Below are 26,097 nucleotides of genomic sequence, written 5' to 3'. Positions count from 1 at the left end.
TTCCTCCGCCTCCGCCGGATCTGTTCCCAGGAGGACCAGTTCCACCACAGAACACACCAGATGGCCTCCTTCTTTAGAGACCGCAAATTCCCTTCCCACGTGGTTAAAGATGCCCTCCAACGCATCTCGTCCACATCCCGCACCTCTGCCCTCAGACCCCACCCCTCCAACCGTAACAAGGACAAAATGCCCCTGGTGCTCACCTTCCACCCTACAAACCTTCACATAAACCAAATCATCCGCCAACATTTCTGCCACCTCCAAACAGACCCCACTACCTCCCCACCCCTTTCCGCCTTCCGCAAAGACCGTTCCCTCCGTGACTACCTGGTCAGGTCCACGCCCCCAAACAACCCACCCTCCAATTCTGGCACTTTCCCCTGCCACCGCAGGAACTGTAAAACCTGTGCCCACACCTCCTCCCTCATCTCTATCCAAGGCCCTAAAGGAGCCCTCCACATCCATCAAAGTTTTACTTGCACATCCACTAATATCATTTATTGTATCCATTGCTCCCGATGCGGTCTCCTCTACATTGGGGAGACTGGGCGCCTCCTAGCAGAGCGCTTTAGGGAACATCTCCGGGACACCCGCACCAATCAACCAAACCGCCCCGTGGCCCAACATTTCAACTCCCCCTCCCACTCTGCCGAGGACATGGAGGTCGTGGGCCTCCTTCACCGCCGCTCCCTCACCACCAGACGCCTGGAGGAAGAACGCCTCATCTTCCGCCTCGGAACACTTCAACCCCAGGGCATCAATGTGGACTTCAACAGCTTCCTCATTTCCCCTTCCCCCACCTCACCCTAGTTCTAAACTTCCAGCTCAGTAACTGTCCCCTTGACTTGCCCGGACTTGTCCTACCTGCCTATCTTCTTTTCGAACTATCCACTCCACCCTCTCCTCCTTGACCTATCACCTTCATCCCCTCCCCCACTCACCCATTGTACTCTATGCTGCTTTCTCCCCACCCCACCCTTCTCTAGCTTATCTCTCCACGCTTCAGGCTCACTGCCTTTATTCCTGATGAATGGCTTTTGCCCGAAACGTCGATTTCGAAGCTATTTGGATGCTGCCTGAACTGCTGTGCTCTTCCAGCACCACTAATCCAGAATCCCTAATTTTATACTCCATTCCCATTAAAATAAAGGACAACATTCCATTTGTTTTCCCTGCTATTCATTGAAATTGGATGGCATTTTTTTGTGATTCCCTTCATTCTATAGCTTTCTTCAGTCTTTCTCCATTTATACAATATGTAGTTCCTCATTCTTTCTGCCAAAGTGCATAAACACACACTTTCACACATTATATTCCATCTGCCAATTTTTGCCCATTCACTTGATCTGTCTATATCCCTCTGCAGACTCTTTGTATCATTCTTACACCTTGCCTTCGCATCTATTTTTGTGTCATCCACATACAGCTAAATTACATTCACTTTCCTTATTCAGGTCATTAATCTATATTGTAAATAATTGTGGCTCCAGCATTGATCCCTGTGGCGCATCACTAGTTACAGGTTGCCCCTTTATCACAATTCTCTGTCTTCTAGTAGTTAGCCAATTCTTTATCAATGCAAATGTACTACCTCCAACACCATGGGCTCATCCTATTAAGTAGCCCAATATGTAGCACCTTCTGAAAATCTAAATAAAATACATCCACTGCTTCCCCTTTATCTATCCAGTGGTTAGCACTGCTGCCTCACAGCGCCGGAGACCCGGGTTCAATTCCCGCCTCAGGCGACTGACTGTGTGGAGTTTGTACGTTCTCCCCATGTCTGCGTGGGTTTCCTCCGGGTGCTCCGGTTTCCTCCCACAGTCCAAAGATGTGCAGATCAGGTGAATTGGCCATGCTAAATTGCCCGTAGTGTTAGGTAAGGGGTAGATGTAGGGGTATGGGTGGGTACGCTTTGGCGGGGCGGTGTGGACTTGTTGGGCCGAAGGGCCTGTTTCCACACTGTAAGTAATCTAATCTAATCTAATCTAATCCTGCTTGTTATCACCTCCAATAATTCTCGTAAATTTGTTAGGCATGATTTCTCCTTTACAAAACTATGCTGACTCTGCTTAATCATATTAACTAGAACTAAACTATCCAAAATGGTATAAAACCAGGGTACATCTGCAGACTAATCTCATGGACCTTTTGAGGAGATCAGTATGCACCCTTGACATCCTGCGGAAAAAGGAGAAAGTGGATCCTGTCAGGTTGCTTCTTGAGCAGACTGTCAAATTCATTTGGCAGAATGTCTCTGCCAGATCTTTCCAACAAGCACCATGACAACGCTTAATGAGAAGGGCACTATGTGAGATCCTTCATGTACACCTGGACGTTCTACGTTGCCCTTGGTGCGGCTGCGGGGTTGATGAGATTGTCACACATTTCCTGCTGGAATGTGCCTTTGGAAAGGAATTCTGGAGAAAGATTTAGCATTTTTTATCACGGTTCATCCCAAGCAGCTCTGTTACACAGGGCTCTTGTGCTCTACGGGCTGTTCTGTGGGATGCACATTGAGACAAACATCAATTGCTCCTGGAGAACCATCAACTTGGTGAAAGATGCTTTTTGGTGCGCCTGAACCTTGTTGGTCTTCCAGAGCAACGAGCTGACCGTGACCAAGTATTGCAGACTTGCACATTCCAAGGTCGAGAACTAGATATTTCTTCCAAAGTCAAATCAGGGGTCTGTTTACTTATCAGAACCTCTCGGTGTCTCAAATGTATGTAAACATAATCTTGTAAGCAGTAGTATCAATTTCTTCCCTAAAGGGAGGCATTTGGAATGAATGCACACTTGTCGGTAAGAGCTGTTAATGTATTGGGTATCTGAATTGTTTCCATGATATCAGAATCTCACATCTCATGTGGGTACCAAGACTGACTACCATTGGTTTTTTGTTGGATACAGTCAAACTCTAATGTTTGCTTATTTCTTCAAACTTGACTATACAGAACCGAGCTGTTTCAGTGACTACATATGTATATAAAGATATTTTATGAATAAAGTATATTTTTAAACTTAAAAAAAAAGGCCAATGGCAGAGACCCACTGACCATCTGGAGAGAGAGGCAGAGAAAAACGGAGTACAGAAAGTGATAGAGAGAGAGAGAGAGAGAAAGAAAGAGAGAGACTGCGCAAATCTACAAGAGACTTTGGAAGTATTGTACATTTAAGGGGCTGAATATGATTAGAGACAGCATTGCTTTGTAGTATAAGCTTTTGTAATTGGTTTCCTAATAAAGTTGGGACTGTTTTGCATTGGCACCGGCTTGTGTTCATTGTGATTTGACCGCTTCAGTATTGTGGGACACCTCGGCAAATTCATTCATAGCATTCTTGTTGAAGTTGTCTAACTTGTGTTAAGGAGGAACTGGACAACAAACTTGATGCTATTCATAGCTTCCCTGGTTAACTATGGTTGGCTTATCCCCTTCCTAACTTCTTCCTCACTGGAATGTGTCTTTGCTGTGAATTATGATCTATATTTTCTTACATGTCTGACATTGTTCCTCAACTGTCTTTGCTGCTAAATTCTTTTCCCAGTCCACTCCATCCAGCTTTGCTTGTGAAAGTATGTAGGATGTACAGCTTAGATGATCAAACTTATAACAAAAAGCACCGTACTGGCAAACAGAGCTCCAGCTCCATCTAGAATATGGTAGTCAGTCTTGGTACCCACATGAGATGTGAGGTTCTGAGATCATGGAAACAATTCAGATACCCAATAGATTAACAGCTCTTACCGACAAGTGTGCATTCATTCCAAATGTCTCCCTTTAGGGAAGAAATTGATACTACCGCTTACAAAAGTTAATTGGGGATCACCTCAAAAAGCAAAGCATGTATGCTCAATGCTGTTGATTATCACCCAAATGTCAAACACTAATGTGATGGAAAGTGTCATAAACAGTGCACAGCACTGACTGAGCAAAAACCTTCTTTATAACAATGAGGACAAATTTGACAGTTTGTGACATCAGAGAATCCTATTAAAATTAATTGCAATGTAAATCAGACAGAAAGCTCACTGGCTGGTGTCATATTTAGCACAAAGGAAGATAATTGTGGTTGTTGGAAGTCAATCATCTTGGTCCTATGGCATCACTACAATAGTTCCTCAGAACAGTGTCTTAGACCTAACCACTGTCAGCTGCTTCAACTTCCTTACATCATAATGTCAAAAGAGATAAATTTTGCTGATAGTTGAACAGCATTGGTGTTTGGGAATGATCATTTCCAATCAAAGAGAACTTAATAAACTCCCTTTGACACGCAATAACATTCCCATATCTGCGTCCTCGTCCTTCAAGATCTTGGAGATCAACTTATACCAGCTACCTAAATACTTTGGCAACAACAGCAGGTCAAAGAATGGAAATCCTGTAGCAGGTAACTCACTTCATGACTCCCAAAGATTTCACCATCTCTAAGGCTCTAAGAATTGAAAGAACATTGTCTACTTTCCTAAACGAATGCAGCTTCAACAACGCTCATTAGGCCTCAGACCATCCAGAACAAAATAGCACACTTGATTGGCACTGCATGCTTAAAGATTTGCACCATGGCTACAATGTGTAAACAGGTGTAATGTAAAAGTTTCTGAACCAATCCTTCAGAACAAAGGTTATGAGTTCAACTTTCACATGGGTGATGGTCTAAAGGGTTGATGTTAGTACTTGATTTGGGCGCGTCTTGAATCCCAACCTTGATTCAATGAAGAGCATAGGTGGAGATGCCAGGAGCAGAGCCACTCATACCTAAAAATGAGGTGTCAACCGGATAAAGCTACAAAACAAGACTACTTTAGGCAAAACAGTGGAAGCAGCATGCAACAAACATTGTTAGGCAATTGTACATCCAAAAGATCCCTGCAGCAAGCTTTGCAGCACTGCCACATCTAGACATGAATCATGGTGGACAACTAAACATCTAACAGGAGGCAGCTCCCCAATAATAGGGGAGCCCAGCACAATAGCATAAATGTGTCGGAAATATTTGCACTCATCATCAGCCAAAAGTGCTGAGTGGATAATTCATCTCAGCCACCTAATGTGATCTCCAGCACGACTGAGGTCAGTTTTCAGCTAATTCAAGTTATTCCACATGATATGTAGAAATGTCTAAAGGCATTGGATACTGAAAAGATTGTCCACATTCCAACAATAGTTTGTAAGACTGACAGCAACACCAGCATACACCCGACAATGTAGAAAATTGCCCTGGCAATTCTAGTACACAAAAAAAAGGACAAATCCAATTTGAACACTTGATGTCCTATTGATCTAGGTAATGAAGGGCTTTTGCCCGAAACGTCGATTTTACTGCTCCTCGGATGCTGCCTGAACTGCTGTGCTCTTCCAGCACCACTAATCCAGAATCCTATTGATCTACTATAAATCTAAGTAATGGAAAGGGTCATTGATAGTGTTACCAAGTGGTGCTTGATCAGAAAAACTCACACATTCAGTTGGGTTCCACGAGGGCCACTCTTATTTGGCTCAAGACAATAACTTGGACAAACAGGTTGAATGCCAGAGATGAGGTGCCAATTAATGGCTATGACACCAAGGCAAGATTTAACAAGAGTTTGGCATCAAGGAGCTCTATCAAAGCTGAAGTGAATGGGAATCAAGGGGAAACCTCTCCAATTTTTTTCATACCTGGCATAAAGGAAGATAGTTCCTCATGGCAACATCCTAGGCTCGATTTTCTTCATATGTTTCATCAACGACTTTCCCTCCAACATATGGTCAAAGTTGGGGTATTTATTGATGATAGCAAAATATTCAACACCATTCACAGCTCTTCAAATACTGAAGCAACGTGTTTCCATCAGCAGTCATACCTGGACAATGTCAATGCTTGGAGTGATAAGTGGCCAGGAACATTCACTGCACACCATTGCCAGGCAGTAACCATCTCGAAAAAGACAACCTAACCATTAAACCTTGACATTCAACGACATTACCATCAAAACATGCTCCACTGTCAAAATCCTGGGTGTTACCATTGATCAGAAACATAAATACTATGGCTTCAAGAGTAGGTTAGGAACAAGGAATTCTATAGTGAGTAACTGATCTCATCTCCCCAAAGCACTCAAGATGCTCAGCACCACCAGGACAAAACAGGCCACTTGCTTAGCATCCCATTCATCACCCTTCATTACCGATGGATAATGAGAGCAAAGATATGCAGCAGCAACTCACTCACGCTCCTTTGACAACACCTTTCTAATATGTGGCTCTACCACCTAGAACGATAAGGGCAGCAGATGTGTGAGAACAGCACCACCTGCACATTACTCAAGCCACACATCATCTTAATTTGGATTTATAAAACTATTCCTTCAATATCATTGGGTCAAAATCTCCAGAATCTTGACAATAATAGCAGCAGCTAATCACCAATTAGAGATCGGCAATAAATGCTGGTCTTGCCAGTGCAGCCGACAGCATCTTACTGATCATAGTAGAGATTAGAAGTTGAATTTCTTGTGGTGCAGCGGCAGTGTTCCTGCCCCTACGTGTTGTGTCCCTAACACCTCTGAATAGGTTGATTTTAAAATTTTTAAAGATTGGATGCTTTGGTATTAATTGCACTAATCAGACATTATGTTCACAGAATGATAGAATCTTTAGAGTGTGGAAGCAGGCAATTCGGCCCTTCGAGTTTACACCGACCTTCCGAAGAGGAGAAAGCGAGGACTGCAGATGCTGGAGATCAGATTGGAGAGTGTGTTGCTGGAAAAGCACAGCAGGTCAGGTAGCATCCGAGGAGCAGGAGAATTGACGTTTCGGGCATAAGCCCTTCATCAGGAATGTTGCTATGCTTTCCCAGCAACACACTCGATCTTCCCAAGAGCATTCCACTCTGCCCCCTACGTTCAATAACAATTAGAGTTCGGACATAGAAACATAGAAAAATACAGCGCAGTACAGGCCCTTCAGCCCTTGATGTTGCGCCGACTGAAGCCTACCTAACCTACACTAGCCCAATAACCTCCATATGCTTGTCCAATGCCCGCTTAAATGACCATAAAGAGGGAGAGTCCACCACTGCTACTGGCAGGGCATTCCATGAACTCACAACCCGCTGAGTAAAAAATCTACCCCTAACATCTGTCCTATACCTACCACCCCTTAATTTAAAGCTGTGTCCCCTAGTAACAGCTGACTCCATACGCGGAAAAAGGTTCTCACTGTCAACCCTTTCTAAACCCCTAATCATCTTGTACACCTCTATCAAATCTCCCCTAAACCTTCTTTTCTCCAATGAGAAAAGTCCCAAGTGCCTCAGCCTTTCCTCATACGATCTTCCTACCATGCCAGGCGACATCCTGGTAAACCTCCTCTGCACTCGTTCCATTGCCTCCACATCCTTCCTGTAGTATGGCGACCAAAACTGCACACAATACTCCAGATGAGGCCGCACCAGAGTCTTATACAACTGCAACATGACCTCAGGACTCCGGAACTCAATTCCTCTACTAATAAAGCCCAGTACACCATATGCCTTCTTCACAGCACTATTTACCTGGGTGGCAACTTTCAAAGATCTGTGTACATGGATACCAAGATCCCTCTGCTCATCCACACTACCAAGAAGTCTACCATTAGCCCAGTAATCCATCTTCTTGTTACTCCTACCAAAGTGAATGACTTCACACTTAGCTACATTGAATTCCATTTGCCACCTTACTGCCCAGCTCTGCAACTTATCTATATTGCGCTGTAACCTGCCACATCCTTCTTCACTGTCCACAACTCCACCGAATTTCGTGTCATCCGCAAACTTGCTCACCCAGCCTTCAAGCCCCTCCTCCAGGTCATTTATAAAAATGATAAACAGCAATGGTCCCAAAACAGATCCTTGTGGAACACCGCTAGTAACTGCGCTCCAAGATGAACCTATACAATCAACTACTACCCTCTGTCTCCTTCCAGCCAGCCAATTCCTAATCCAAACCTCTAATGCACCCTCAATGCCATACCTCCGTAGTTTTTGCATTAGCCTGCCATGGGGTACCTTATCGAACGCCTTGCTAAAATCCATATACACCACATCTACTGCTTTACCCTCGTCCACTTCCTTGGTCACCTTCTCAAAGAATTCAATAAGGTTTGTGAGGCACGACCTGCCCTTCACAAAACCATGCTGACTATCCTTGATCACATTATTCCTATCCAGATGTTCATAAATCCTATCCCTTACAATTCTCTCTAAGACTTTGCCCACAACAGAAGTGAGACTGACTGGCCTATAGTTACTTGGGCTATCCCTGCTCCCCTTCTTGAACAAGCGGACCACATTCGCTCTCCTCCAGTCTTCTGGCACTGTCCCCAAAGACAACGACGACCTAAAAATCAAGGCCAATTGCTCCGCTATCTCCTCCCTAGCTTCCCAGAGGATCCTAGGATAAATGCCATCAGGCCCAGGGGACTTATCTATTTTCATCCTTTCCAGTATTCCCCAGACCTCTTCCCTACGTACCTCAAGGCCATCCATTCTAATCACTTGAGACTCAATATTCACATCAGCAACAGTGTCCTGTTCCTGAGTGAATACTGACGAAAAGTATTGATTTAGTGTCTCACCAATCTCCTCCGCCTCCACACACAACTTCCCACTACTATCCTTGACTGGACCGATACCTACCCTAGTCATCCTTTTATTCCTGACATACCTATAGAAAGCCTTAAGGTTTTCCCTAATCATACCAACTAAGGACTTTTCATGTCCCCTTCTCACTGCTCTTAGCTCTCTCTTTAGATCTTTCCTGGCTACCTTTTAACTCTCAATCGCCCCAACTGAACCTTCACGCCTCATCTTTACATAGGCCGCCCTCTTCCCTTTCACAAGGGATTCCAATTCCTTATTAAACCACGGCTCCCTCACAAGACCCTTTACTCCCTGCCTGACTGGTACATACTTATCAAGGACACCCATTAGCTGTTCCTTGAACAATCTCCACGTATCATTTGTGTTCTTCACTTGAAGCCTATTTTTCCAATCCACGCATCCTAAGTCAGGCCTCACCGCATCATAATTTCCCTGCCCCCAGCTATAACTGCCCGTGCTCCAAACCCATCACTCAATCCCAACCTTTTTAACCCAAATATTATCTTCCATTTTTCTCTTCAATTTCCTAGTCTCCCATTTCTGCTTTGTCCATGCTCTTTCTTTCACTATTCTTGCTCTCTGTTCTCCCCTTGGTCCTTTACTGATATTTCCGCACAGATCCTACCTGACCTACAGAGTATTCCTAGCACTTTTGGTTTTATCTCAAACTACCAGTATTCACAACATTTTGCTTATTTCCCTGCTTAGGCGACAGCAACAACTCTATATGCCCGCGCAGCCGCACACAGACGAGGGGAAAACCAGTGTATGCGCAGCTGCATGCAAGCTCAGCGGGGGGAGGGGGGAGAGGAGGAGGAGGAGGAGGAGGAGGACGGTGATACCGCCGGTATTGCGCAGCCGCACACAGATTGGGGAGGGGCCGGAGGTGAAGCAGCCGGTATAGCGCAGCCGCACGCAGTCTCGGGGTGGGCCAGCGGTGAAACAGCCGGTACCGCGCAGCCGTAGACGAAAGGGAATGAGCATTTCGGGCGGGATGAGAAAACTGGTACCGCGCAGCCGTAGACGAAAGGGAATGAGCATTTCGGGCGGGATGAGAAAACTGGTACCGCGCAGCCGTAGACGAAAGGGAATGAGCATTTCGGGCGGGAAGAGAAAACTAGTACCGCGCAGCCACAAAAGCGCAGGCGTAGATGGGATGAACAAGTGTTGCTAATGCGCAGCCGTAGTAGGCAGACACAGGGACGGTGAAATGAGCAAGAAACAGCCGCTATTGCGCAGCCGCAGTGGTTTGGCGAAGGTGTTCAAGCCGAGAGGTAAATGGTGAAAACAGGTGGAGGAAAGTTGAGTTGGAGGGGTCGATAGAAAGGTACGGTGACTGAGGTGCCGAAGGAGGAGGCGAAAAAATACCTATCGACATGTCGGTTTGAGGTGAAGGCTTATTGTTTGGCAGGTGTTAGGTGAGGAAATGGCTGTGACGTTAGATGAAACCTGATGTTTTTACCTGAGGAGTCCTGGGCAGTATCCGTGGGGCCCTGGTAGTTGCAGCTCCCTCTGTCCCGCCTCACCAACGGTTTTAACGGCTCGACGTTCCATTATTCCCGGCTTGGGTCCGTTAAAGGGAAAGTGGCAGGTTCTGATTTTGTATTATTGTGAATGGACAGAGTTGCCGGCCGCCAACAGCTTGAGCCTTGTTGATTCAGCCCTTTAAAGGAGAAGGAAGGCTCTCTCCCGGCCAGCCCTCCCCGGCCTTGCTGCAGCTGTGAAACCCGCACTGCTGCATGTTTCTGCTGAGGATGGAGTCCCGTCTATAATCGTGCATCAGGTTGGGCGATCGTTTTGGGTTTTTTTTGAACACAGAACTCCCGACTCTGTAGTTAATCTGAAACTGTTCTCTGCACCCGCTATTTAAACGATAGGGCTGGATTATAAATACATTGATGAAAGCAGCGAATGCAGTTAATCCTGCAACAGATTTGCATTTAATCGTGACAGCGTTCTGGGATTTTGCAAATCTTATCGAGTTAATTTAATTTAATCAAAATTTTCTTTTATTGCGTATGCATATTTTACAATTAAGGCGAATTCCATATGCTTCTTTAAAAACAGAAACCAGCTGTGGTAATTTTGTATGCAGTCGTCATTCTTTTGGCGAGAAATTAGTGGATTATAATATGAAGAGTATGTAGTTATCTTACTTTGTAGAGCTGACAAAACACGCTTGACTTTAAGTTTCCGGGATAAAAACAATAACTGCAGATGCTGGAAACCAAATTCTGGATTAGTGGTGCTGGAAGAGCACAGCAGTTTCAGGCAGCATCCAACTCGTTGTGCTCTTCCAGCACCACTAATCCAGAATTTAAGTTTCCGGATCAGCTCCAGCTTGTATATTGCCGAATTATTCGGGTGATCTGATCGAAAAATGCAGTACAGCACTGAGTTCGCTCCCATACGGTGCAGTTGTAGTTCGCTGCGTGTCCTTGAATGCCCCTACGAATCCCTGGTGGTAAGCTTTATAATAGTATTTGGTGACAAACCATCTGACTTTCTGAATCTCCTCGGTATTGTGTGCTGTCGTCGTCATCCTTTATCACAATACTCCTGTAACTTATTTTTTTTAACTTTTAATTTGTTGACAACAATGAAATATGTATGTACTCTGAATAGTGGGAGAAACCTTTTTTGTTTCCATATGCAATAGGTATCTCCATACATGAGAGAAATTCTGGAAAAAAGAAGTTCAGATTAGTATGGGAATTATATTGAAAAATGGTATTTTGATTTGTTTTTGTGGTGACGATAGTAATGTGATTATCACAATTTCAGAGTCGTGTTTCAATTTCAACGTGCTACATTTAAAACTGAGTAGAGGTGAAATTTATTGAAGATCAATTTGCTGTCTTTGTGAAGGGGGTGATCTTAAAAAAAAAACAATTTGGGTAGTTGAATACTTTCAAAGCTGAATTAGACAAAAGTTTGATCTGTTAAGAGTGTAAAATTTTGGGAGCAGGTAGAAAATTGGAGTTGAGGCCATGTTCAGATCAGCTATGATCTTGTGTTTCATTCAGTTCAAAGCATAGCATTAAAATTGTGCTGCCTAGTTCTAGAAAACCTTCTCTTAGGATCTGCCCCCAAAAAGCAAAACATCATGTTTTAGTAGGGTATCCTTTTACTCTTTTGAATACCAAGGAGTATGTCTTGCTAAACGCACCCTTTTGATAAGTCCTTCATACCATGAAACAGCACAGTGAATCTTTTCTGAATTGATACCAATGCAAGTACAAAACTAAGTAGGAGATCAAAATTGTACAGTGTACTCTAAGGGTTCACTAATGTACAGTTGTAGTAAGACTTCATGACTTTTATATTCCAGCTTCCATTATTAGCAATAAAAGTGAGCATTCCACTTTCCTTTCCACTGGGAAATGTACAAAGCTACCATCTTTCCAGCTGTCAGATATGTTATTGACTTAGAAATGTAAATAATATATTAGTTCTTCATTATAATACTTTAAAAATATTTTTAAAATCTCAAATTATTCCAAATTGTCTTCATCCCATCTTGGAACAATGGGTCTGAGACATAATTAAAAGTTTCAGGTCTGTTACTGTTTGACGAACAAATGTCTGAAAAAGACCAGCTGCAACTTGTGTATAAAAAATAACTTCTCCCTTTTCATACAATTTTAATCAGTTGTCTTTCTTATTCAACTAGTTATTTTTTGGTTAGTAACTTAGGGTCTATTTCCGTGCTGCACATCTATAGACTTAGACTCCAAGACTCTATGATCCAACATGTCCATACTGACTAGATGTTATAAATTAATCTAGTCCAATTTGCCAGCACTTGGCCCATATCCCTCTAATCCCTTCCTAATCTACCTATCCAGATGCCTTTTAAATGTTGTAATTGTACCAGCCTCCTCCACTTCCTCTGGCAGCTCATTCCATACACTCATCAGCCTTTGCGTGAAAAACTTGCCCCTTAAGTCCATTTTAAATCTCGTCCCTTTCACCCTAAGACTATACCCTCTGGCTCTGTACTCCCCCACCCCAGGGAAAAGACTTTGTTTATTTACCTTATCCATGCCCCTCATGATGTTATAAACCTCAGCAGGGAAACATCCCAGCCTATTCAGCCTCTCCGGATAGCACAAATCCTCCAGCCCTGGCAGCATCCTTGTTAATCTTATCTCAACCCAACTGGATGCTTAAAAGTTGATTACTATAGCATGTAATTTATTGTATATTAACATTTTTTTTTGATCTCTGCTACAAATTTTGTTTCTTAGCCGTTGAATTAACCCCTCTCTGAGGCAACTGTTTGTTGAATCAGAATCTTGGTATCACAGTGTAATATTTGTGTCATCACATGTCTTTGTAATAGTTAAATCTAAAGATAAGTGTTCTCCTGACCAACTTCCCATCTTTCACTTTGTCTAAAACACCAAGCTCACCTAAAACTTTACACCAAGCCTGGTATTTCGGTTTCAACAGTCTTATCAGTTTTCCAAGTTTTTCATCGTCTTGCCCCTTTTCTATTATTGTAATGTCTCTGAATTACTCCCAGTTTTGTTCTCTTGGCATGCTTGATTGTTGCACTATTGGCTACTTTAGCCCCATGCTTCTGGTATTTAGTTCCTCAGTGCTCAGTTTTTATTTCTGCCTCCTCTTCTTTAAAACATTCCTTTCAAAACTGACATCTTTGACCAAACGTTTCTTCATTTGCCCTCTAATGGCTCCTTTGTGACTCAATGTCAAATTGCCTCATAAAGCTAGTTTGCAGCTGTGCCTGTTGAGGTTTAATCATTAGAGATGCTAATTAAATGTAAGTTGTTTTGATAAAACTCTTACTAGAACGATACAGAATGTAAATTATGTCTTGCTTCTGGTAATGGAATTGCTGTCAGATATTGTCATTCCCTTCACCTTGTCCCTTTAATAAACAGCTGACAACTAAAAATTGCTAGCACTATAGCACTCCTAACTTGAAGTGTTGTATTTTTACTGGGTTAGCTTCAGCTATCTATTCCTAGCCATTTGCCTTTTGAATATATTTACCAACTAGTGATTGTCTTGAGCATCTTTTACCTCGTTGGACTTGGAGATGGTTGGAAGGTGGATTGATTTCCCGCTTAGTAACTGTTACAAAAGTACCCTGTTAGATTTGTCTGTATAGTTCTGTAGAGTTTGCATCTACATACATAAGGTTACCTGCTCTTTGTCATTGTTACTTGACCTGCTGTTATTTTTGCAACCATTTTTATTATTTTTTTCTATTTTTAATTGCATATATATAATGGAATTCTTTGTAAGCTTGTCATGCAACAGTCTCACCTCAACTAGCTTGTAACTGTTAGCCTAAAAAAAGTATTTGTTGGCAGTTGTGGATTCAAGTGTGGAGACACAATTTACAATGGAATTCCAGTCATATGACCAGAAAAGATATCGATTTTGAAATAGGAACAGGAATGCATTGACTGGTCTCCAAAACACTCAATTTCTAGTTGTTTTACCTATAGATTCCTTGCTCTTTGACTCTGTAGGTTCACCACCATGGAGAGACTGATTTTGAATACATATATTGAGACCCTAAATTCTTTAAGGTACCTCTTGTGCAGTTTTATTTATTTTGTTTTTACATGGAAAAATCCACTTCCAAATGTATTTTACATAAGTAGTTAGTTAGTCCCATTCATACCTATTTTGACTTGTGTTGGCTATAATGTGATTCTGGCCCATTAGTTTGGATGCTATGAGAACGGAGCTGTCCCGTTATACAAGAACTGACTTGTATGTACTTCGTTATTTTGAGAAGGTAACACACAAGATAGAAAAAGGGGGATGTGTAGATGTAATATATTTGGATTTCCAAAAGGTATTTCTTAAAGTACTGTACATAAGATTACTTTAGAGCCCACGATGTTGGATTAACATATTTAACATGGATAGAAGATTGGCTTACAAAAGAAGACAGACAGTTCTTCCAGTCCAGTTACAACAGTGGTATCTACCTGACGATGTGGAAAATTGCCAAGGTATGTCCTGTACACACAAGGCAGGACAAATCCAACTGGCCAATTACTGCTCAATCAGTCTACTCTCCCTCATCAGTAAAGTGATGGAAGGGGTCATCAATCGTGCTATTAAGCAGCACCCGCTCAGCAACAACCTGCTCAGTGATGCCCAGTTTGGGTTTTGTGAGGATCACTCAGCTCCTGATCTCATTACAACCTTAGTTCAAACATGGACTTAAGAGCTGGATTCCAGAGGTAAGGTGAGAGTGACAGCCCTTGACATCAAGGCTGCATTTGACTGTGTGGCATCAAGGAGCCCTGGCAAACTGGAATCAATGGGTATTAGGGGGCAAACACTAGTTCGAGTCATACCTGACACAAAGGAAGATGGTTATGGAAGATCAGTCGTCTCACCTCCAGGACATCTCTGCAGCAGTCCCTCAGGTTCAGCTGCTTTATCAACGACCTTCCCTCTGTAATAATGTCAGAAGTAGAAATGTTCGCTGATGATTGCACAGTGTTCAGCATCATTCACGACTCTTCAGATACTGAAGCAGTCCGTGCTCAAATGCAACAAGATCTGGACAATATCCAGGCTTGGGCTAACAAGTGGCAAGTAACATTCATGCCACACAAATGCCAAACAATGACCATCGCCAATAAGAGATACTTTAACCACGGTTCCTTAACATTCAGACGTATTATCATCACTGAATCCCTTGGTTACCATTGACCAGAAACTCAACTGGACTCACCACATAAACACAGTGGCTACAAGAGCAGGTCAGCGTCTGAGTCACTCACCTCCTGACATCCCAAAGTTTCTCCATGATCTACAAGACATAAGTTAGGGGTGTGATGGAATACTCCTAGCTTGCCTGGATGGGTGCACCTCCAACAACACTCGCAGCTTGACACCATCCAAGACAAAGCAACCCGCTTGATTGGCAACACATCTACAAACATTCAATCTCTCCATCATCAGCACTCAGCAGCAGCAGCTGTGTAGAAACTACAACATGCACTGCAGAAATTCACCAAAGATCTTTAGATAGTATCTTCCAAACCCATAACCACTTCCATCTAGAAGGACAAGGACAGCAAGTACTTGGGAATACCACCACCTGCAAGTTCCCCTCCAAGCTACTCACCACCCTGACTTGGAAATATACCGCCGTTCCTTTCCAGTTGTTAGGTCAAAATCCTGGAATTCCATCCCAACTGGCACTAGTCAACCCACAGCAAATGGACTGCCGCAATTCAAGAAGGCAGCTCACCAACATCTTAAGGGCAAACAAGGATGGGCTATCAATGTTGGCCAACCAGTGACGCCCAAGAACCACAAATCTTGACAGATGGAATATATCTGGGAAAATGAGGTTATGCAATTTGCCTGGAAGAATTGAAGAGCTGAGTATTATTTAAATGGAGTAAGACTTAGGAAAGCTGCAGCACAGAAGGATTTAGGTTCTGCATTTGACTGTGTGGGGCATCAAGGAGCCCTGGCAAACTGGAATCAATGGGTATTAGGGGGCAAACACTGGTTCGAGTCATACCTGACACAAAGGAAGATGGTTGTGGAAGATCAGTCATCTCACCTCCAGGACATCTCTGCAGCAGTCCCTCAGGTTCAGCTGCTTTATCAACGACCTTCCCTCTGTAATAAGGTCAGAAGTAGAAATGTTTGCTGATGATTGCACATCATTAGATAGTATCTTCCAAACCCATAACCACTTCCATCTAGAAGGATAAGGGCAGCAAGTACTTGGGAATACCACCACCTGCAAGTTCCCCTCCAAGCCACTCACCACCCTGACTTGGAAATATGTGCATGAATCTCAAACAGCATTCAAGTACAGCAGGTAAGAGAAAAGGCAAATGGAATGGATTGTTGACTTTTTATGTAACTGGGAATGGAGTATAAACATTGTTTAAGCAAATTCTCCAATGCAAGGCACTAGACACACTGTACCATATTGCAACATTATTTAGTCCCCTTACCTAAGGAATATAGATATTTTATAGTCAACCTGTTCAGATATTATGGCACACCTCTAAAGCAAATGGGACCTGAGCCTTGGCCTCCTGGCTCAGAGGTGTTGAGTGCACCATAAGATCTCAAACTGTCATTGGAGGCAGTTCAGGGAAAGTTATTAGGTTGATTCCTGGTCTAATTTCCTTAGAGACTGAGTAGGTTGGGCTTGTACTCATTGGTGTTTAGAAGGATGAGAGGAGGCAATTTATTGAAACATAAGACTGGAAATGAATTTGTGGGTTATCAGATCAACCATTATCGTATTGAATGGCATTGCAGACGATATAGACTGGATGGCCTACTTTTGCTTCTAGTATTATGGTCCCAAAAGTTACTTAAAGCAGCTTTTATCCTGTTAGTTGCAATTTTGAAGTTTATTTTCTGAATGAATAGAAACTACATTTAACATACACACTCCTTCCTGAATATATTGTAATATTGCCATGTTTTCCATCTTAAAAAGACTACATGCATTTGTAAATGAAATGGTTTCTTTTACATTCTAAACTTGCAATTGGTAATTGAGAGTTATGCTGATGCTTTGTACTCAACTGTAAATAATTTATTTTCTATTCTGTGTTTTTAAATAAATAAAGACAGCACCGAAGCTTGAGTGACAGTTGATATCTGCAAATACCCATTCAAACAGCCACCACATTAAATTGCTGTTGGCAGCTTGTTATCAGAAGTGCATCCAGCACTATCCATACCATACATTAGCCGCATGCTTGCATGGTGCACTACCTGTCACTAACAAGCTGCTAAGTGAATGGAATTCATTTATAATCTTAAGATATTTGAATGGTCATGGGGCATATGCAAGGCAATGTGGGTACAATCTATGGTACTTAACAAACTGAAGAAACCTACAGGGCATGTAAAAACTAGTGCTAACATACAAGCTAGGAGCAGAAATAGACAATTCCGCCCCGGTCTGCCATTTGTTAAGATTGTGACGGATCTGGTTGTGCTTTGAATTCCACATTCCCATCTACTACCCAGCCAGAATCTATCCATTCATCTATCTTAAAAGGCTTTGAGTGCTGGAAATAACACTAAGATTTTCCTTACCTATGTCCTGCAAGGGTAACCCCTAATTTTAAAGCCATTTTCACTAGTTTTGGGCTGACCCACAAGAACAAACATTCTTCCCACACCCGCATGTCTACACCAATCAGTATCTTAGACATTTCAATCAAACCATTCTTCATTGTTTTAAATGCCAGTGGAATCAAGCCCATCTTGGCAAACTAATCTTCCTTGGTCATCCTTCCTTAAATAAAGAAACCAAAACTGCACGTGATATTTCAGATGTAGTCTCACCAATGCCCTGTGAGACTAAAATAGAACATCCTTTCTTTTATGTTCATTTCCTTTTAAGTATTGGAAATGTTGCACCTAATTGTGGTAGCACACTGTAATCAAACTCTGCTATTCCTGAAGTTGTCACAAAAATTAAAGATTTTAAAAAATGTACAGTATTCCTCAATTTACTTGAATTTCGGATCCAGGTTGATACCTGGCAATGTGATTGACTCTAAACAGCCCTATGGGCAATTAAAGATGGGTAGTAAATGCTGAACTAGCCAGTGACACCTCAGTGATGATATTTAGGGGTGGCACGGTGGCTCAATGGTTAGCACTTCACAGCGCCAGGGGCCCAGGTTCAATTCCTTCCTCGGGTAACTGTTTGCGTGGAGTTTGCACATTCTCCCTACGTCTGCGTAGGTTTCCTCCGAGTGCTCCAGTTTCCTCCCACAGTCCAAAGATGTGCAGTTCAGGTGGATTAGCCGTGCTAGATTGCCCATAGTGTTAGGTGCATTAGTCAGGGGTAAATGTAGGGGAATGGGTCTGGGTGAGTTGCTCTTCGGAGGGTCAGTGTGGACTTGTTGGGCCGAAGGACCTGTTTCCACACTGTAGGGAATCTAATCTAATCTACTAATTAAAAGTCACAGTTTACAAGAACTGCTGATGGAAAGATTAAACTGCTTTTCTTCAGGCTTAAAGTAGTTCTTCAAGGAATCCTTAGTGTGGAAGCAAGCCATTTAACCCATCGAGTCTGCATTGCCACCTGAAGAGCATCCACCCAGACCCACCCTATCTCTGTAACATTTCATTTCCCATGGCTAATCCACCTATCCTGCACATCCCTGGATACTATGGGAACTTTAACATGGCCAATGCACCTAATCTGCACATCTTTGCACTATGGGAGGAAACTGGAGCACTCTGAGGAAACCCACGCAGGCATGGGGAGAGTGTGCAAACAGAGGCTAGAATTGAACCTGGATCCCTGGCGCTGTGAGGCAGCAGTGCTAACCACTGAGTCACCATACCGCCCCATGGCTGTAGAGAGAGTTCTTGAGTTGGTGGAGATCTGATGGCTTCTCCCTTTCCTATTAACAGCTTCCAGCTGTTCAGCTATCTGATCACCAATTACAGAGTTGTTGGCTAGCAGAAGGCTTTTGTCATTGCTCTGTGGACTAGCAAACAGTTATCAATCAGCTACTTGTTGCTGACCAAAGCTCCAAAGATAGCCCATCGGCTCTAATTTATCTGCAAGTTGCACCTCAACTACTGCTTCAAAAAGCAGATATGGTGTTTACAGTAAATGTCAGGTTACTTGCTTTCAAACTGAACAATAGTCCTCCAGCAATGCTTGGTTTTAAAACATTTTTTCCCATTTCAGTTCGCAATTTAAAAATACAGAAAGCAATAACCAGATGCTATCTTTTATGTGTCCTTAATGGTCTTCATTAGGTCCTGTAGATATGCTATCTTTGTGACTTAGGCAACAGAATCTCTCTATCTTGGAATACTTCAGTCATTTTGTGTTTAAGTAATGCTGTACTTCCTATATTCTTCCTGCCAAAGGTGAGCCACCAGTTCAGAGATGAGCATTATCCCTAGTATCCCACATTAGACTCGATCTTCAATATTTTTGCTCCTTTGCTCAACATAGATATGTTTTTAAAAACCCCAAATCCAACCTACCTTGGTATCATCTACAAGTTTACTCTCATGTAAAAGTCATTGTAAAATGTTGAGGCCCCAGCACAGGCCTTGCAGGATTCCATTTGTCACATCTTGCAAATCAGATACAGATCCATTTATGAAATAACTGGTCCAAAGAATTGCAAAGATAATTCTTGGTAACTTTTTATTTCAAATGTCCTTTACTGGGCAGAGCACTGAATGTAAGAGTTGGGAAGTTATGTTGTGGCTGTACAGCATATAGGTTAGGCCACTTTTAGAATATTGTGTGGAATTCAGATTTCCCTCTTATTGGATGGATGTTGTGAAACTTGAAAGGGTTCAAAGAAGATGTACAAGGATGTTGCCAAGATTGTGGAAATTGAGCTATAGGGAGAGGCTGAATAGGCTGGGGCTGTTTACCCTGCAGCATCAGAGACTGAGCGGTGACCTTGTAGAGATTGATTAAAATCATTAGGGGCATGGATAAGGTAAAGAGACAAAGTCTTTTCCCTGGGATGGGGGAGTCCAGAACTAGAGGGCATAGGTTTAGGGTGAGAGGGGAAAAATTTAAAAGGGACTTGGGAGCAGCCTTTTCACACTTAAGGTGGTGCGTTTATGGAATGAGCTGCCAGAGGAAGTGGTGGAGGCTGGTACAATTATGAATAGGAAGGGTTCAGAGGGATATGGGCCAAGTGCTGGCAAATGGGACTAGATTAGGTTAGGATATCTGGTCAGCATGGATGGATTGGACCCAAGGGTCTGTTTCCATGCTGTACATCTCTGACTAACTCTGAACAGCAAGCAAGCCAACCATGGGATATCAATGAATATATTATGCTAGTTTTCTACAGAAAATCATCCCTCTGTTAGTTAGAGTTAAGGGCAATTACACCAAGACGTAATTTAGTCCAGAGTTTGAAGTTGAAAGGAAAATGTGGAAAATTGAAAGTCACACTGAACCGAGATGTTGATGAGATGCAAAAAGATTGCATCAAAGACAACAGCTGACTGCATTATTTAAAGTTTGATCTAATTTATAAAAACAAAAACCTGAATGCAACTTCTGCGGTTGTCAAAAATCACAGTATGTTATACTATTGCAAATAATATGCATTTGAGAAACTACTACTCTTTATCTATCTAGCTTGCTTCCTTCCACCAACCTTGCTGCTTTCTTGTCTTGGATCTGATGGCAGATTTAACTGGATGCTGACATTATTTTAAATTAGTTGCTATTCCAGTTGGTCCAGTTGAGTGAAAAATGGAACTTGATGTACCTCTCTCTTGCACACCTTGATGGTTAAATACTGAGGTGGAAATGGTGTGAAATATCTCAAACTGGAATTTAAACTAGTTTTCTTGAATTACAACAATTTGCTAAAGGTGCTGTTACTGAGCTATATTTTTTTTTTAATTATTGCATGCTCAGCTGTATTTGAAATAACCATGCATAAAGGTATCTCTTTCCAGTGAAAGAACAACGCCCTTTTTTAATTGTTTTGAGATGTGAACCAGTTCTTGCTGTGAGATATTTGCCAAGCCTATAAGATGAAAAAAAATACCATAAAGTTACATTTTATAATTCCTTCATTCCACTTTGGAGCTTTCCTGAAGTTGGGGTGTATTGCTCCCTCTATCATTTTGGAGTTTAGTTTTCACAGTTGTTAGGAGAAGGTTGAACTGAATGTGCAGGTAGCTGAACTTCAGAAGCAGTGGAGTGAAGTCGTTCCGAAACTAGGTGGTGATGTATTCACAGATATGCTTAACTTGCAAATTCAGAAACACAGTTTTGATTAAGAAACAAAAACAGAAGTTGCTGGAAAAAGCCAGCAGATCTGGCAGCCTCTATGAAGAGAATCATAGTTGATGTTTCGGGTCTGGTGACCCTCAGAACTCATTGTTTTGATTCAGTCAGACCTTTGACCTGTTTCATAACGATTTTATGAACATAATAAATATGCTTTCTTTTAGAATAGCACCTTTTTTCTTTAATTGAATGGCCTATCCCTAATTGTGCTTGAATGATCGTGTTACAACACTGAGGCGAACCGCTCTGTTAATTCAACCAAACACCCAGAAAAGCTCACCTTTCCTCATAATCTATTAAAACGAGTGACCAATAACTCCCAAATTCTGTTTCAAGAAAATAACATAAATTTATTTTCTAACTATAAAAGTGAACATTAAACAAAAAACTATTCACAAATCTAAGCCCCCCTTTGTCGTAACTGCTTACTATCTGCCTCCAACTCTATAACAATATGCTGTTCCAATGAGATACTTATTACATAAACTTAATTTCAAAACCACACAGTCTCTGTCGTCTTCTGTGTCTTCATTCTCTGGCTGTTGATCTTCCTGTGTCGTCATCCTTTTTACTGTGAGTACATAAAAAGGTACCTTTGATTAAAGAGTGTGTTCTAATTTCTTTGAGAGCAAGATGTTATATTGGTAGTTAGTGTGCGCTCTCTATGGCAATTGCTTTTTGACCAATTTTCAAAATTTCCACATTCTTATGCCCTCCAACATTGGATTGTCTCATTGGTTCGATGTTGGCAAAACAATAAGATCAACTCGATTGGGTTTTAGTATCCTGGAGCATAATTTACACTGGTAAAATTCGAATTGTTGTCAAAACAGCAACCAAAACTCAGATATCCACTTTGCAGCCAAATTTTACATATTTTCAATTTGCCAGTACACTCTGGGACTGTTATCTGGTCATACAAGTAGGTGCTTAAAGTATCTCCGTTCAGAACAGCATTCTCCTGTCTTAAAGGTACAATACATACCTTCAACTTCATAGCATTTGGATCAGCAATTTCAAAGGGTTGCTAAGAATCAATCACATCTGGAATTGCATATAGATCCGACCATATAAGGAAAGCAAATTTTATTCCCTCAACCAGATGGATTTTTACAACAATAAATGGTGATTTCATGATCATTGTTGCTGAGACTGTCTTTATAATCACATCTGTTGAAGGATCTAATAATGTCCCCAGAGCATTAGCCTGGGTCCTTGGATTACTGGTCCAATGAAATTAGCACAGTGTCATGGTCTCAGTGCTATTTGATTTCTTGTGCCCTGAGTAATTTGTAAACTTGTAACAAATGTACCAAATAATACCAAAATAACTTGGCTTGAAAGCAGATCAGTAACGTGTCTGTGAACATCTATTTGTAATTCTATATCAATTGTACTTTGAGCGAAAAGATGAATTTTAATGCCTGTACTGAGTCAATATAAGTACTTATCGAGGTGTTTGAGAAAACATTAAGCATGAATGTAGGTTCTAATGGTCTGAATCAGAAAATTAGATTATAGCTTCGAATCCGTACTTTTACTAAAATAGCAAATCGATTTTTGTGGCTCAACCAGAATATTAATGCCTGTGGGAGAAGATCTGCCACCCACCCAACCCATAATAGGCACACACAGGCCATAGGAAAGCAAACTTGGCAAACTATACCAAAAACACCCAGAATGCCTCATGATCAAGCTGACTGACAAGTGAAACCAGACAGCACTCGTAGACAAGGAATACACTTCCCAACACCCACAAACAATACCAGATCAACACATCTGTTGCAAAACCCCGAGGGCAGTCTCAAAAGCCAGCAATACCAAAGCCACACAAAGAACAGGTCCGACAGAGAGGCACCACCAAGAACACTGCTCTCGGGACAGGAACACTGCTCTCATGACAGGAACAATGGAAGCACCTTACTCACCCACCTGCAAAGAAGACTGGAAGCTCTTGACCCATTGCTACTGTCAGGATGTTGCATTGTACCGTGAATCAGGGCATTCTTCTGATAACTGTTTTCCAGTTACCATCATTGTAACTAGATTACTCCATTTCCAAATACATTGTATCTTTCCCCATTTTTAAGAGTCTTGTACAATAAGGTTAATTATAAAACCTGGCTTCATCCTCAGCTCAAGGGAACAGAACGCTTCATCTACCTGTACAGACTGTCAGTTCTGTCAGCCTCGTCAATTTTTCTCCCAGCAATATTGCTTGTAATAAACAGCTAGTCAATTTCACCCATTCTGATTTGTGTGGTCTCTGCTTTATTGGGCTAATTTCTCCAACAATGCCATAATTTAATTGCAGGGCTAGGTTACTTGGACAGCTGAAACTCACTTTTGAAGTTATGAACACTGACCTCCCCTAGTAATTACTTTTGTGTGTATACAAAGTGATTTCTGGATTCTTTTGCTCTGTTAATGTCCTTACCTCTGAGCCAGGAAATCCGGGTTCAAGTCCCACCTGTTTCAGATGTGTGTCTTAGCATATCTGAACAGGTTGACTAAAATATCTATAGGCCTTTCTAGTGTAGTGGTAGTGTTCCTTATCTCTGAGCTCAGTGATCTGGTTCAAGTTCCACTGATTCAAGAGGTTTGTAATAATATTTCTAAACGGGTTGATTAGAAATATTTCAGCAACATCAAAAACACTCTGGTAGGGCAACAATCTAGACCTTATCAAATAGCAGGACAGGCTTGAAGGGCCTACTTCTCCCAAATCCTATGTTCAGCGTGAATAGTGCAAAATAATGATTTTTGGCTCTCTTAGTTGTGGTAGTTGATTTAAATTGATCTAATGTAAGGATTTTCTGCTTCCCCTTTCCAGTTGCATCTTGTGGTGTACAGCTTCATTGGTTTTGGCAGCCCTTAGTTACAATGTTCAGGTGGTTGTTCCTTGTTTAAATTGAGTGTCATTCAAATGGCCTAACAATTGAACCAACTGCTGATGTCGGTATGTTGCTTCTTGGGCTGAGAAAGTTACGTAAGCTATGCAAGGGAAAGTTCTTTATATCAATTGCAGCTCACACAGCAGAATTGAGGTAGTGAACCTTGGCACCTCAAACCCTATATATTAATATCCCACTAGGAAATCTCATTACCCACTGAGCTGTTAGTGTTTCCATTTTCCTTTCCATGTTAATTTCTAACTAAGTTGTGTATGCACTTATTTTACATCAATTACTGTTACGAAATTTCATTTCACCGTGAAATGAAGCCTTTCTGTTTCAATACAGTTGTTTTTATAGACAGACAGTTCAGTTGTAATGGCATGTTGTTAGGCTTCTGCATGACCCAAAGTCGTCTTTGCGTAGGGTTTCTGAAATCAAAGGTTTGAAGGCATCCACCATTATTTTTACGCCTGCTTTTCTGTAGGTGTTAATTGATCTGTTTTATAGTGGGTGTATCATTGCTGTAATTTGTTTCTTGCACTCCTTTTGAGAAACAATGGCAAACCTGCATCGCAACAAATCTCTGTCCAAGAAAACAACTGTTTGACAGGGTGCCAGGCCCAATCACAAATATAATGGGCGCGATTTTGGGAAGAGCAAGTTTAATGTATGAAGAATAGAGAAAAGTAATTGTGAAGAATTAATAGACATCAGATGAATAATTTGTCATCCACTTCAAAACTATAAAATTAATATTGCAGTATTGCACTAAAAGTGAAGATATGCTCTACCCAAAGTGTATAATGTGTGCACCAGTACTTCCTAAGAGTCTTTGAAATCCTTTGGAATAGAGATATTAAGTTAATAAGCATGAAACCTCTATTCGAGCATCGTTTGCTTTTTGTCATTGTAATTAATCAGAAGCAAAAGGCTTGAGAACCTCTGCTGTAGCATATGACCTAAGTATTGTAAAATATGGGATCTCCGCAATGTGGTTAGTTTAGCAGCCTAATGTGTAGTTGTGCCAGTAGAAAATAGTTTGGGAATTTTCATTCCTTTACAAAATCGCCATTCATCAAACAGATCTCTTTAAGCGCAATATTTATTGCGCATGCATTTTCAACATAATTGGCTTTAGTTGGGGCAATAATCCACGTGGATGTGTTGAAATTCACAACAGCAATGTCTATGTTGCAAATTTATTGTCCGACAGTGACTTGGCATCTCTTCAGCTTTTGAATTTACAGTGTAGATAATGAATGGAACGGGTCAAGGAGAGATCCACAGGATTCAAGAACTACAGGCTCTTATTAGCAGAGCTTATGATGTAAAGCTAAAGCTTGGCCTTGCTGAATAAAGCTGAGCCTTTTCAATTCTGCTCAGTTAATCAAGGGTTTTGCCACTGACCTGCAGTCTATCCCACAAACCGTTGTTCATTGATCTTGTAAAATGAACTTTGTAGATTTGTAAACCAAGGAACATAAGTTCTTTGTACTTGGCAAATAATATGAAAGATGGAACTAATAGTTCAGAGATTCTGTTCAAGCTGCACCATAAGAGCTTGAAACTTTAAAATTGGTTTAAGAGTTCTGGAAAATGAAAAGTTGGTCTCAGCTGTGCATTTTGGGATTGTTGTTAAAGCCATCTCATTCACTAACGTCATTTAGGAAAGAACAATTGCTAACTTTACTCAGTCTGGAAATGAATTACATGTACCCCAGACTAACTCTTAACTGCCTTTTCATAAAAACAAATAGAAATAGGCAATAAAGGATGACC

The 26,097-nt window shown here is 41.7% G+C and overlaps 1 protein-coding gene across 6 annotated transcripts in view; it reads left to right on the top strand.

The window, feature by feature from the left end:
• Nucleotides 1–9,727: 9,727 nt before the first annotated feature.
• Nucleotides 9,728–26,097, top strand: part of rab3ip (RAB3A interacting protein (rabin3)) — a 70,874-nt gene continuing 54,504 nt past the window's right edge. Inside the window, exon 1 of one of the 6 annotated variants that reach the window (XM_072551698.1) lies at nucleotides 9,728–9,902. The gene's annotated coding sequence lies outside the window, so the exon portion shown is untranslated. Of the gene's footprint in view, nucleotides 10,047–10,264; nucleotides 10,412–26,097 lie in introns of those variants that run through there. The other 5 variants (XM_072551696.1, XM_072551695.1, XM_072551700.1 and 2 more) reach the window with 5 other exon arrangements.

This window comes from Chiloscyllium punctatum, chromosome 32, assembly GCF_047496795.1.
Source record: "Chiloscyllium punctatum isolate Juve2018m chromosome 32, sChiPun1.3, whole genome shotgun sequence".
Lineage (NCBI taxonomy): Eukaryota > Metazoa > Chordata > Chondrichthyes > Orectolobiformes > Hemiscylliidae > Chiloscyllium > Chiloscyllium punctatum.
This window is presented reverse-complemented; position numbering and strand designations above follow the sequence as displayed.